The 13,761-nt window shown below is 43.6% G+C and overlaps 1 protein-coding gene across 3 annotated transcripts in view; it reads right to left on the minus strand.

Annotated features, from left to right (window-relative positions):
* Window positions 1–13,340, minus strand: part of ncoa2 (nuclear receptor coactivator 2) — a 61,492-nt gene extending 48,152 nt beyond the window's left edge. For all 3 annotated transcript variants that reach the window (XM_071517763.1, XM_071517764.1, XM_071517762.1), the window contains exon 1: window positions 13,226–13,340. The gene's annotated coding sequence lies outside the window, so the exon portion shown is untranslated. The remainder of the gene's footprint in view (window positions 1–13,225) is intronic.
* Between the last annotated feature and the right edge of the window lie 421 nt (window positions 13,341–13,761).

Below are 13,761 nucleotides of genomic sequence, written 5' to 3' on the forward strand. Positions count from 1 at the left end.
TGCTAGATTCTTACAATGATATGAGTTTCATCTTCTGTTTATAAATTCATGTCCATTTCTGTGGGGAAGAGTCACTGAATAGAGAGTGATTTCCTTTCAGAAAATCACACATCAGGTACAAATGACAGAGTAAAATTATTATGTGTCATTCACATTAGATAGGTGCTCTCATTCAACATAGATAAGTACTGTTTAAGAGGCAGTATTGAAGGGCCTTCAGAACAGGTGTATTTCCTATTATACCCATCACTATAACTGACCACTGCTGGTGGCGTCCCTGGACCCTGGTATGGGGGCCTATTCTAAGTATTAGCATATACATTTGCATGGCCACATGTGAGTGAGTGGCAGGCATCCACAACTGTTTATAGCTGTACTGGACCACAACACATATTAGGACCAGCTGAACCATGCCAACGTCTTCCTGATCTTAGACAATTTCTGGTGAAATTAGTGGTGCGACTGAAGACCAGCAGCAGTATGAAGTTACACGGAAATATGCATGTACACACGCCTAGGCCTACATGCAAGTGTGCAAGGAAAAGGCAGTGTTCCTTTAGTCTTGAAGTGCTCTCAGCCCTTTAAGGACTATTCTACTTGGCACAGATACAGAAGTGTTGAATAACACATTGGTGTAACCTAAACAAAAACACACACAGCCCTGCCAAGTCTGACATTGAGTTTTACTGACAAGTGACAACATTAATAGAGCTTGAGGTTACCCCAAACCTCGCAGTTAAATCAATGAAGTGACTCGGGTTAGGGAAATGAAAGTTAGTTAAGAAATGAAAACAGTTTAAAAATTCATACGCCTTTCATGTTGATTTATTAGAGACAAATACGCTCAGGCACATAGGTACATGCACGCAGCAAAGCTCTCACATACTCAAAGCCTGAAACAGGATCATGGGTATAGCTCATTGACCAATACACTCACAGCCCAGCCATCTGTTGGTATTTAGTAGGAGGTCAAAGATCATCTGGTTCAAAAGTTCAAGCTCCCCTTAAACAGACAGCAGCCAATTAAAACGTAGCTCTGGTGAGAGTCTATTTCATGATGAGTGGGGTGTAAAACCTCACATTCAACAAACAACTCGATATCTGTCAGGTGAAAGTGAAACAAAACTTTCAGTGACGTGAAACTGAACTGAAAAGAGTTGAAGTCCAAGACCATACATTGAGGGGGTGTTGGTGACTCAACTGAGCTACACTTCCATGTTCACACAGCAGTGAATGTGATACACTCTCCTTTAAGATTTTAAACATTGCTCTGTGACCTCTGAACACATTTCAACTGTGTGTGTGTGGTCAGATCCTCTATATAATTCCCTTTCAACAAAGACTCACCAAGACAACTGGCTTGTCTCCTGTCAGCACTGTTTAGAGGCGATGTGATCGGGGTAGGTGAGCAGAAGGATTGCCTAAAGCCAGAGCTTGGGAATAGCTGTAATCCGCTACTTTCTCCCAGAGCTGGAGATGGGCTCCTCCTGAGTGAAAGGCTTTGTCACCCAGGCTCGGCTAACAATGCTAACAATCCGGCTAATCGGCCAAGGATTAGATGGGACGGGGGGTAGATATTTCATGCAGTAGAAATTGACCATAATGGACAGGTCACAGAAGGGCTAAACACCAATGGAGCCCCTGCTGGCTGCCTTTCGAATGGCCCACTAATGGCCCTCCGATTCAATAAGAATCAGGGCTGATGTCCGACCTAATGACAACGCATGGCCTTTTCTGCTCTAGACAGGTCACACCAAGGCTTGGCCAACATCCTCCTACTAACCAATAATCAATAGGTTTTGGTCCATCTTGGGGGCAATACAAAGGAGCAATTACACATGTAAGGTGTTGTAGGAATTGAGCGTCAGTCCAGCAAAATGGGGCTGGTGATAGCTTAGAAGTTAAAAAAGTATGCTTGTAACCAGAGGGTTGCCAGTTTAAATCCCTGGACTGGCTGCATATATCTGGGTGGGGCAAAATGAATGAGTCTCCCCTGCCTCAGCAACTCAGTCAGGGTGCCCCAGAACAAGGCGCTTAACCCCCAGTTACCCCGGTGGAGCTGCTCAATGGCAAACATTAGGACAATATGGCTGTACTGGGCAGCTCTCAGGTGATGTGTAACTGTATGAATGGGAAGCAGGATTATTGAAAAAAGAGCACACATGCTCAGAAAAACTCTTCCCTGGTTAAATAAAGGTAAAAAAAAATAACAGTGATGTTTCATAAACATTTTTCAACATGTGAAAACTATCTTAGCACTTGTTACACGCTTGGCAGTTGTAAGCGTCTTGGCAAATGGACATACAAGGAAAAATCAAATCAAATCATTCATAACAGCCCACTAGTCTAACAACTACATTTAAGAGTCAATAGAGAACTTAAAAACAAAATCCAACCCCCATGTTTCTATTGGATATAGTTCATAAGTTATGAATGACTATATTTTGCATATACATATAGGCTAATGGTCATTTACAGTGTTACACCAAAAATACAGATATCTAGAGCAGTATCTTAAACTATTCAGTATACAAACAAATAGCCTAGGCTATATCATTATTTTCAGTTTTTCAACCCATATTTCAATAAATCATGGACAAACTATGTTTCCCTGCTAAAACCAATACAGAAATCTGAAAAATAGGGCATCCTTGAGGCTTAGTGGTCTAAGGCGCATACCATGTAACCGTAACTTCCCGGGTTTAAATCCAGCCCAGGACCTTTGTCGCATGTCATCCCTCTCTCTCTCCATATCTTTCCTATCTTACATATTAGTCTATAATTAGGTTGCCAATAAAAAAACTGATTCAGACCACACCATTGCCGATCACTAAAGAAACTTGTTCATCTCCTCTACTACATGCCAATGACGTAAGGAGGCGCAGGAATTCACCTCAGCTGACAGTCAGCGTGACGACATACACTGCAGATAGATCACTTACCACAACACAACACTCAGCAGTGGCAGCTTTGATAGGAAAAAAATGTCAGTGTTATTCAAGGTTATGATTGAACTTACATCTGATCTGTTGCTAGAGACTAATGGGGCTTCTGAGGACTTGCACTACCTTAGCCCTCTACCGTTTTATGAACAGAATCTCAGCCTCTCAGATTACAGCCATTACTTTCACCGGCGCTGGCATATATCTTTCCTAGCTTGAAATCACCACAGGAAAAAAATATATATCTCAGGTTACCAGCACAGGCGTTTTTGACATGCAGTTCAACAAGAACCCCTGACAATCCTACAGTCTCTTGGCGACATCAGCACGTGCAGATAAGTGCTTGCATAAAAACACTATTACTTATTGCACTCTGGCCATATGCCAGTGGATTTCAATGGTCTGCTCTGATGCAGCGGCTTCATCTCTTTATTCACCCCTGTGCCAGGTGCCCTTACATCTGTTGCTCAAACAGCAACAGCCAGCTCCTTCAGCTGTGACCACAGGGACAGTAAACACAAATGTGTTAGGACCATAATGAGGCTGATAAGATGTGTTGTAAAAGGTGAGTCATAAGGACAAGACAAAGCAAATGTGTGTGTTTAACCGAAACTACAGACATGAAAATCAGGAGTGAGCGTGAGCTCGTGAGAGAGGGCGTGAGCAGAAAGAGAGAGACATGTGTATAGTTATGACTGTACCATGTCTTTATGATGATTTAGAGCTCATCTTGTGACCGGTCTGTATGTCTTATTGTGCCTGTGTATGTGTGTGTGTCCACGATCCATTACTGCCTGAGGTTGTCACAGTGAGTAAGGAATTAGTTCCCCTGGAGGCCTGAGGCTGTACAGTGGCAGCAGACCCAGGATAAGGAGGTGCCATCTGAGCACTGAGGGGAGGGGAAGAGGGGATCAGCTGACACAACTATGTCACTTTATCAGCCAAAGACTGAGACAGTGTAACAGGCCACCACTCACTGCCTCACAACGAACACACACACACACACACACACACACACCGTGTCTCAAGTATCTGAAAAACATTACTAAACCAAAGTAGTTCAATTTGGACTTAAATTAGGCAAAAGGAGGCTGATAGGGAAGAGGCAGAGGTTCACAGTATTTTTCCGCTCCACTGAACCAGTGTTCGAGCAGGGTAATAGTCTGTGGAGCAAGTTTAGGGGGATGACTCTAAACCCCAGCATTACCTGATTAAGAGTGCTGCCTGCTCTGACAGTGGAACATGTAATTGGAGCAGACAGACCAAGAGCGAAGTGAAGCAGTCTTCTCTCTCGCTCTCTGTCATTCTCCCCATTTACACAGTCCCCTGCTGAAACACTCAGCGACAGCCAGGTCAGGTAGACCCTCCAGCGATGGCCATTTAACCTTTATTTAGCAAAGTGAGTCAGTGAAAGACAGTAACTGACAGGAACTAACATGATGTTTCACCGTGTTGAGTTTTCAGTGAAATAACCTGTTATTTCATCACCCATCCTTGTTTGACGTAAATCCAAAGCTAGATGCAGCTCCAGGCAGATATCTGGAATGAAAAGGGATAGTGCGTTTGTCACTTCTAACCTCGCTAACAACAGGTACGGACAGTTAGCGATTTGTTCAGATTTAACAACGGGGTGGTGAGCAGATTATCACATTTTGTAAAATCTGCAATTAACCAAAGCAGGCTGCATAGGTGTAATTTGTGCTAATGAAACGTGTACCATCCTCCTCGATCCCCCCTCAAACCAACTGCCGACCACAGCTGAAACTCTGTCAGGTCAAGAACTACTCTGGTCTTTACAGAGTAGTTACACTGGTGTCGCCTTTCTGACCAGTTTCATGAGCAAACTAGTGTCATGAATCAAGATTGGGTACCCTGCTTTTCATTTGCATTTATCATGATGGGACAGCCATCAAAACACACAGCTGAACGATATCAAACTACAGTTGTTTCGTTGAACTGCACATGCATGCTGATCACTGCTGAGTGCTGTAGAGTACTCCTGCCTTTTAAGTGCAAAGTCAAAGTGACTGAAAGCTTGGGGGGGGGGGGAATCACTCATATAAGTGTGCAATAGTCTTTTTCTAGGTTAATTTTTTTAGGTTAATTCCCAAACATTGGCCATTCATTATCTAAATATAATTCAGTTGTTTATTGAGAGCCAGGCCATGATGGAGAGACGAACAGTAGGGTGCCTGCTTCTGAGATGGCTTCATTCCTTCATCTCCTCTCCTCATTGTCTTACAATTTAGGTTCAAAGAACTCCATTCCCCTTGTGTGTTTTCAAATTAGGCTAGTGTCAGTCAGCATGTGTAGCTGGAGCTGAAGCATTAGCGTAGCACTGTGGCGCTCCCGCTCTCCTGTGATCTCCTCTCCACTGAATGCCTTTGTTTTGTACTCCACTGCAGATGAGATGGGAGGCGGTTTTGTTTTGACGGCCCACATCTTCAGGTGCCAAAACCACAAATCTCTGGAGTATAGGCATGAATGGAAGCGCTTTAACATGCAAACACACAAGCTGCAAATGAAACACATGCACACTCACTCGCATACTCAAGTGGGACAAATATTAGCCTATATGTGTTTGTGAAAAAACATCACATCACACAACTTTAAACTATAGGCCTATGCAATTTCATTGTTGCAATTTATGAATTACAGAACTAATAGTTTTGGAGAAGTAGTGGTAACAGCATTATTAGTAGCATAAAAGTGCTCAGAACAAAAACAGACATATTTCCAATAGCTTAGGAACAACTACATTTCTTGCTGTGTTTGCACTGAGAAACATGGTCCTTGCTTACCACCATAGTTACCATCATTATCTATCTAATTCAGCTAGCTAGCCATTTAGTGTGGTGGTGGTGGTGGGGGAGGGTATAATCATGGCATCCCTATTTCTAAAATGTATAAGTGCATGGCCATTATAGGGAAAAAGTGAGGGAAGATAATGCTTTCCCTCCCCACTATCCCACATGTTAAAGTTTAACACGATTTGGGTCTGACAGCCACATGCAGATGACAGATTTGTCAGAGTGGGGCAGGAAGGACAGAGAGGAGGAAGTGGCCGGTGGCGTTGGGCCAGGAAGGAGGGAAAGCCACGAAGAGTTCGGAAGAACAGCCGAAGAAAACAGGCTAACAAGTCAGCTGGCACTGTCACAGTTCCCAAGTTGATTGTACATATAGCCTATGCAAGAAACAGATGCCGCCTCCGTTTGTTCCTAAAGCATTGCCTGAAGCCAATCTTCATTACTGCCGCAGCCACTTTACTGTAGCTTGTCCCTGTCACATTGGTGGCAATCTGGGTATGTGAGTCCCAAGACTCACATACCCAGCTCCGCCAGTCAGATGTAATGTAACACAAGCATCAAGCCTGTAGTCAGCTCTGCCAATCAGAATTAATGTTTACACGATAGCCATCCTGGTTCAGATGGCGACTTGCCAGCAAAAACAAGTGAGTTATAGTGTATTGTCCAATTTTGAACCATTTGACTATTTAATTGAGACAATAGTGAACTCGAAACCTGCACACTAATAATTAGATCTTAATCCGATTATGGCAATACTCCAACTACTGAAATTGTCATGTAAACTCTTTTATCTGATTATCTTAATCAGAGTCAGGTCATAATCAAAGTATAACCTGGTTAACACACCTAGATTTCCTCCGCGCAATCTATTGATTTATTTGGGCAAGTAAACACTGTAGTCAGATTTTTTTTTCTTCAAACTGCATGGGCCAAAGGTCACCAGACACAGTAACCCGGATGTTTAAAAAGCAAACAACATGGTGTAGTGTAGTGGAGGGAAATGTATTTCTTACTTCAGTTTCTTTAGACCTATAGACCAATTATTAACGAATCCATGTCAACCGGATTATGAGAGAGATCGCATTACCTTGAACCATGTAAACATGGTAATCAAAATATTGTCTTAAGCCGTAATTGGAGTATTGGTTTGCAAGTAAACGTACTGTGAAAAATCATCGAGACAAATTATAAAAAATACAAGGAGGTGATTAACACACTAATTGGCACTTTTCCTGGCATTAGATCTTCGCTAGTGTTTCCTAGGTCTGGCCACAAATGCAGTATTGCCCCACTCTGTTGAGACTTGGCTTCAAAGACGCATTCCCATCCTGGCTCCCCAGTTTATCATGACTAAACAATTGCTGCAGCTGATGAGTTTGGGTTTGATTTAGGCTTAAGGAACAACCTGAAGAAGCACACTACAAGTCAGCTGGCACTGTCATAAGTTTCAGGGTTTATGTTGACTCTGTGGCTGCAGCTGATGAGCTTGTGTTTGATTTAATTACAATATTTACCTGTACCTAAACCATGTGGAAAGCACAGGTCAGCTAAGGAGATTCCCTGCCGTGCTGAAAACAGTAAAGATAAAGCAAGCAAAAACCATATGACAGGACACTGAAGGAACACTGCTGACTCAGCGCAGAGAGAGAGAGAGACACAGAGAGAGAGAGAGAGAGAGAGAGAGAGAGAGAGAGAGAGAGAGAGAGAGAGAGAGAGAGAGAGAGAGAGAGAGAGAGAGAGAGAGAGAGAGAGAGAGAGAGAGAGAGAGAGAGAGAGAGAGAGACAGAGAGAGAGACAGAGAGAGAGACAGAGAGAGAGACCCACCTGGTATCACGTTGGTCAGAGTTTGACCCTCACTGTGTGTACAGCGTGAAAAGCCTGAAACTGAATCCACACATTCCTCTGGCTTTATGACAAGAGAACGAGAACCACCGCTGTTCTCCGCATGTCGCTCCATACTACCTTAGCCCGAGCCTGCGGTGGTGTTGCATGGTGAACGAGTACCTTCCTTTGCCTTCCTTTAAGAATAACATTCTATACTACATTTCGACAGGACCGATTCACACCGCATATTTTTGGACCACCCACCCACTCCAGCAGGCAGCTTGCTCAATCCAAGTTCTCTCTCCCTCCCTCAGTGCCAAGGATTCCACCCTGGGCAGTGGGCACGGTGCCAACCACATGCTAGCACCCTTGCTAGCACCCAGCGCCACAAACACACTGTGGCAGAGGAGCAAACCAACTGATGGAGGAGGAGCGAATCTCAACATTTCAAAGCATACTCCCTTAGCTCATCCACAAACGCATCCTGTCATATGTATCAATTCAGAACATAATACCATTTCATACCTTTTAAATCTACGTTCTTTGACCTCCCTGTTTATATATTTTAGTATTCCTTGTTTTTATGCCTTTTAGTAAAGCACTTTGCAAACTCTGCTATTAGGTAAGTGCCATTTAAATAGAGTTATTGTCATCATTATTACTAACATAGTGCTACTCTCCTACCTTGTGTTTTCAGATCAGTGATGACTGTGGAAAGGACAAGGGAAGAGGAGCTCCTCTAAAATGAAAATGAGCTGCCTACATGTTCAAAACAGAAACAGTCATTAGAATAAACTACCATTTTTTGCAGCTCAGCAGTACCGGCCTCACAAGGGAAAACAGCTGCAGAAGCATTGTCACACAGTCACATGACATGACCTCTGTAGTCTCCTCTCTTCAAGTCAAACTGGCTGAGGGCACCTTCTTAGCAATGAGCAGTAGACAACACAATATCATCTGGCTTGGGGAGATCAATATGCACTTTACTGTGGCTGACCTATGTAAGTGGAGGAGCGTGGGCTGTCGAAATCACTGGATTGCCTGTGGGCCTCAAGATCCCTGGAGCCCTGGTGAAGCCTCCATGGGTGTAGAGCATGAGGCACCCCTCGGTGCGATGGTAGCACTCTCTCCGTTTTAAAGGAGGTTACCCAATTCAAAATTCTTGATTCTCAAACAACTAATCACATTATTCTAATGTGATCTAACTTCATTGATTGCCGTAGGGACTTAAACCCCCCCCTTTCCCACCAACCAGGGAGATCAGAGATTATCAGCGACTTTTTCAAGGATGCTTCAGCAGAGCAGATGTTTGCCGACACAGAGCTTGAACCTGGGGCATCCGTCTGAAAAGGGTTCTCTAAAATCACTCGGACACCCAGTCACCCATATTCCACCACATTACAAGTTGGCCCTCTTGATGGGCATACATTGCGTGTTCAAACCAAAGGTGCCAGTAATCAAAGAGCAAATGAAATATGATTAAATATTTGTGGCAATGCGCAATATTAGTAAAATACAAGTGCAATGTCATTGGAATACCTCCATTCGGTCCTGCGCACACCCAGTAGTTTAGCTTGCATACTACTGCAATTCCCTTCATCGTACACCTCTAATGACAAGTGGTGTACTTGGATAATTTTGGGCTAGTTGATAGACTCAGTCAACCCAAATGAGCCTATTCGGGCTGCAGTTAACGAGAGGACCCACTTTCAGCACAGATAGATGGGATGGCTGATTTGGGGTCAGCTAAACAGCACAATGACAACACGCCTTGAAGCAGGGTGGGAGTAGACGCTGCAGCTCCTCCTCCTCTACCATGCTCTCTCAGCTTTCCGTCAACCATCTCTGCTTTGCTTCAGATGTCTCTCCTTTGCTTCCCCCCCCCCCCTCCTCTCTCCCTCTGCTGTAAAAACCTGGCCATTACCCCACAGCTCATCCCTCACGCCCACCCAGGACCTATCACACTGCTGTTTCCATGACAACACAAACGCAGAGACAGCAGGGTGAGATGCCCAGTGAGACAAGGCAAACAGATACAAGGGGGAGGGGTTAAATGCTCTGTGCGTCATGTCAAGAATACACTGTGGGCCGCATGCAGCCCATGATGGACAGATAACACAATATAGTCAGATTTGTTACATCTAGACTTGACTGGAAGCCTTGTGGTTTCTTGTGTGCTTAGAGTTTTGCCTATCGTGTCGCATAGTCCAAGTCTATCTTCCAGTTTGGACCGAAAGATTCAATGTCATTAGAAAAATTTAACGACAGGGAAATGCAAAGTATTCTAGCGTGCTCAGCAAATTGTCTTCAACCGATCTGGTCAGAGCACTCTTTCTTTGCCAAAAGCAAAGCGACAGCACTGTAGTTTCTCCTAACATTAGGTCTTTGTGTGGAATGTGCAGATTTGAGCAAGGGCAGTAGCAAGTTGCAACATCCTTATGGAAGCCCAGATTTCCGCCAGCCTCTCAGCACTGAATGTTGTCATTTGAGACTGCTTTTGAAAGCACCCCAGGAGTACACATTAAATAGCCTGTGTGAGACAGAGGGCTATGGTGTTGTTCAGGAGCTGGCCGTATTAAACAGTAGAGACAGGGATGTCATTTTCCAGCCTGGTTCAAATGAGTCAACCTAATGTTGTTAGCAAAGCGAACTGTGTGGAAACAAGAGCAGCAGTGTGGCTCACTAGTAATTTTGTCGTGTTTGAAAGGATGTAGGATGCCATACTTTACACACAAGTATTTTTGACTTTCTTAAGGTGACACAGACACCGTAATCTGTAACTCCCAGATGATATAGTAACATGTCTGTAGCATGGCTCTTTTCAAAGTAATAGATTTGAGTTGCATATTTTACTAGCAAAAAACCAGTTGGCCCAACAGTAAGAAGCGACAAATCAAGAACAAACAGGCAGCGTATGTGAGAGGCAAGAGAACAAGGGTCAAATGATTACAGTATCACTCAAAGTGACGCAACAAAGCAACCTATCACAGGGCAAAGGCCAGTGATTACAAGATGAGAGGTTTGTCCCCAAGTGCACTGGAATATAACATTTTCTTTTATGGAATTAGGAACGCATATTGGCCAGAGAAGAGCCAAAAATAACCAAAAAGGAATAAACCGCAATATAGAAAGATGGGATTGTGACTGAGAAGGAAAGGACCAGAGTGAAAAGAGAGAAACAGCGAGCAGGAGAAAGAGTGATTGAGAGAGCCACAGAGAGAGAGAGGGAGAGATAGAGAGAGAGAGAGAGAGAGAGAGAGAGAGAGAGAGAGAGAGAGAGAGAGAGAGAGAGAGAGAGATTGTTTCTGAGTCATGTGATGAGCTGGGCATTACTTTGTCACACACCTGTTGCTATAGCTGTAGTTTACTATGTGTTCAGGCAGAGCACTACTTATAGGTAACACCCAGTACACAAACTGTGCCAAGTTAGTGTGAGAAAACCCCCAGTCAGTTATCCTTGTATAAACATCCACATACTCGCATACACGCTCACATGAATTCCTGAGCTGTCATGATCCCAAAAACACATTCACTCTTTTGCGCTCCAAAAGCTGATGTTCAATACTCACAATAACGCTATTATATGCAGCTTAAAACAGCCTATTATTAAGCATGAAGCAACCATAAAATCAAGGACTTTGGAGACCAAAAAATCTGCACACACTCAATATGTTAGAATGCATGATACATAGGGTGTTTCTATCTATACAGGAATCCATTCTTTGCAACCGCAAGAGGGCCTCCGCAGGCCTCATTTGCATGCTCCATGTCCTCATCTAACACTCCCACAATTAAAATCAGGTCAGTTAAAGAGGCAATTTCACTTCTTGAGCTGCCCTGCCTTCCAAGGACAAACACTTTGATCAGCCACAATCCACACACACACAGAGAGATATAGGCCTATTTGTAGTGAGTGAGGCTGAATTCTTACATGTCACTGCAAGGTAAAGTCAAATAGGTTAACTTCAGGCACTATGGCTTAAAGCTAAAATGCTATTTAGGCAAGCAGTATGAGTACATTTTTTAAATTGGTAAACAGACAACACATGCATGCAGGTGAAATGAACAATTACCCCCATCTTCAAACAAATCAAGCTACATGCACTAATGAAAAATATGATGCATGGTCCACCATTGCTTCCTTTAAGCTTCTTGTAGGTCTGCATATAACTAGGTCTGACTGAAATACATCATGTCTTCATGGAAGCCCTGAAGTTGCCAAACCACAGTTGGCCAACATGTCATGTTAAGCCTCATATCAGTGATGTGACATGAGCACTGTGCACCATCAGGTGGGCAGAGTGATGTAACAGAAACTGCTCAACTGGTTCCACAGGCTGCGTTCCTCCGGCATTAGGGAGAGGAGCGTTGACAATCATTGAAATGGCACAAGCTGTCTGCCTGTATAGTCCTGAATCAGTCAAGCAGGAGAGCCCTTAGAAGGAGTGCAGTGCACTCACTACAGGCACAACAATGCAACCCAGAAGTTAAACCTCTCAGAAGCATTTCCCCATTGCCCAGATGACATTAGTGTCTTTCACATTCAGAGAGCATCTATTCAATTAAATCTCCAGTCTCTACTTAAAGTCCACAAAGAAAAAGTCTATTAGTACCAAAACTGGGTCTATAATGATAATTAGTTTCAAAGTTGTCACCTTGACATTTTAAGTATAACGGTAAGCTTTCTGACGATATTGGGTAGCAATGCCAAGATAATCCTCCGTTAAAATCCAAACTGCAGACTGAATTTCTTTCATCTCATCTTGTAATTTCTTGCTTTCCTATCTTGACTGCAGAAGCCACGATGGTGTGAGTTTTTTGATGGGTGAGTTAACGTTAGTTAATTCGATGGGGCAACTTTTCTGAATAGTTTCAGCAAATGTTTGAAGCTACTGTTGGGGGCTGAATAAAATAGTAAGTGACAAGGTAGTTAGTTTAGCTTGGTAGCTAACTAGTAGAGCCACTCGTCAATTCATACTAGCTCGAGACTGACGGAATAGGTCAGTAAAAAAAACAGAGAATGGACCCCACAGTCTTAACAAATGTAGGAGTGTCTGTCATTTCGCCAACTTAGCTAGCAAGTAACAAGGTGGCATGGCTAATATCAACATAATAAACAAGTTTAAAAGCCCGCTCAAACACATGGTGAAGACTGTTCTGACTCAGATTCTGACAACGACGTTCAACCAGACAGACTAGCCAGCAGCTAAACAGTTAGCATGCTAACTAACGTTACTGCTGTACTGGCGAACTTCGTCCAGTCTGTGGTTATATGCACTGTCACTCGCTCACTCAGCACAAAAAAACAATGATCTAGGAAGGTACTATGCATGCTACATTTTTCTTTCCCCTAAACGCATATGTGGCCATGCCGCTACCAAGCCAAAACAGGTAAAAAAAAAAAACATTGCAACAACTAGCTTGCAAGCTCGCTAGCTAAGCCGTCTAAGTGAGTTTGCTGCAGAAAACACTATTGACAGGCAGCGAGCTTAGCTAAGAAGCTAACGCTAGCTAATAAGCTAACGCCGAGGCGAGAGCCACTGCCAGACAGACACACAACCGAGATTGAAGACCTCGCATTAGGTCACGGATTTCACAACAAAACACCACGTCCCGCCTGTTCAATGTGCACCAACACGTGTAGCTACTTACGATTTAAAACTTTTAGTTGTATCCTCGCTGTTAAATTCCGTTTATCAGAACCAGCTCTGACCTTCGCGGTAGTGAAACAACATTTCTGCTAGCTAACTGTGCCGCCATGTTACTCCTGCTCTGTGAAAACCAATGCTGAGTGTTTATCTGGCTGGTAGCTGCTATCCTCCCCCACACCACACCACATCACATCACATCACGGGGCTCCAGTATCAACTCAGTTACCGGGGTCCGTAAGCAACCTTACGGGGACTAACCTGTCAGATGACACGGTACTCTTCTAGAGAACCCGTGATTTGACTGAATAGCGTTGGTAAACGGATGAGACGTGACGGCCGAGCACATTTAATTTGACAACCAACTTGAACCACCACTGTGCCTCGGATGTCAGCAATGTTTAGTTAAACGCAGTGTTGAAGTGGTGGGTAAAAAGGTGGGTATAAACCATGACCTCCCGTCGGTGATCATCATAAATCTTCACAACTACCATTATAAACCAAAAATAATTGTATTTTCAGAAAGTTGTCAATTAAAAC

This window comes from Centroberyx affinis, unplaced genomic scaffold, assembly GCF_046629955.1.
Source record: "Centroberyx affinis isolate AG114_WGS23_722 - 3 ecotype Tasmania unplaced genomic scaffold, CSIRO-AGI_Caff_v1 ptg000519l_1, whole genome shotgun sequence".
In the NCBI taxonomy this organism is placed as follows: domain Eukaryota; kingdom Metazoa; phylum Chordata; class Actinopteri; order Beryciformes; family Berycidae; genus Centroberyx; species Centroberyx affinis.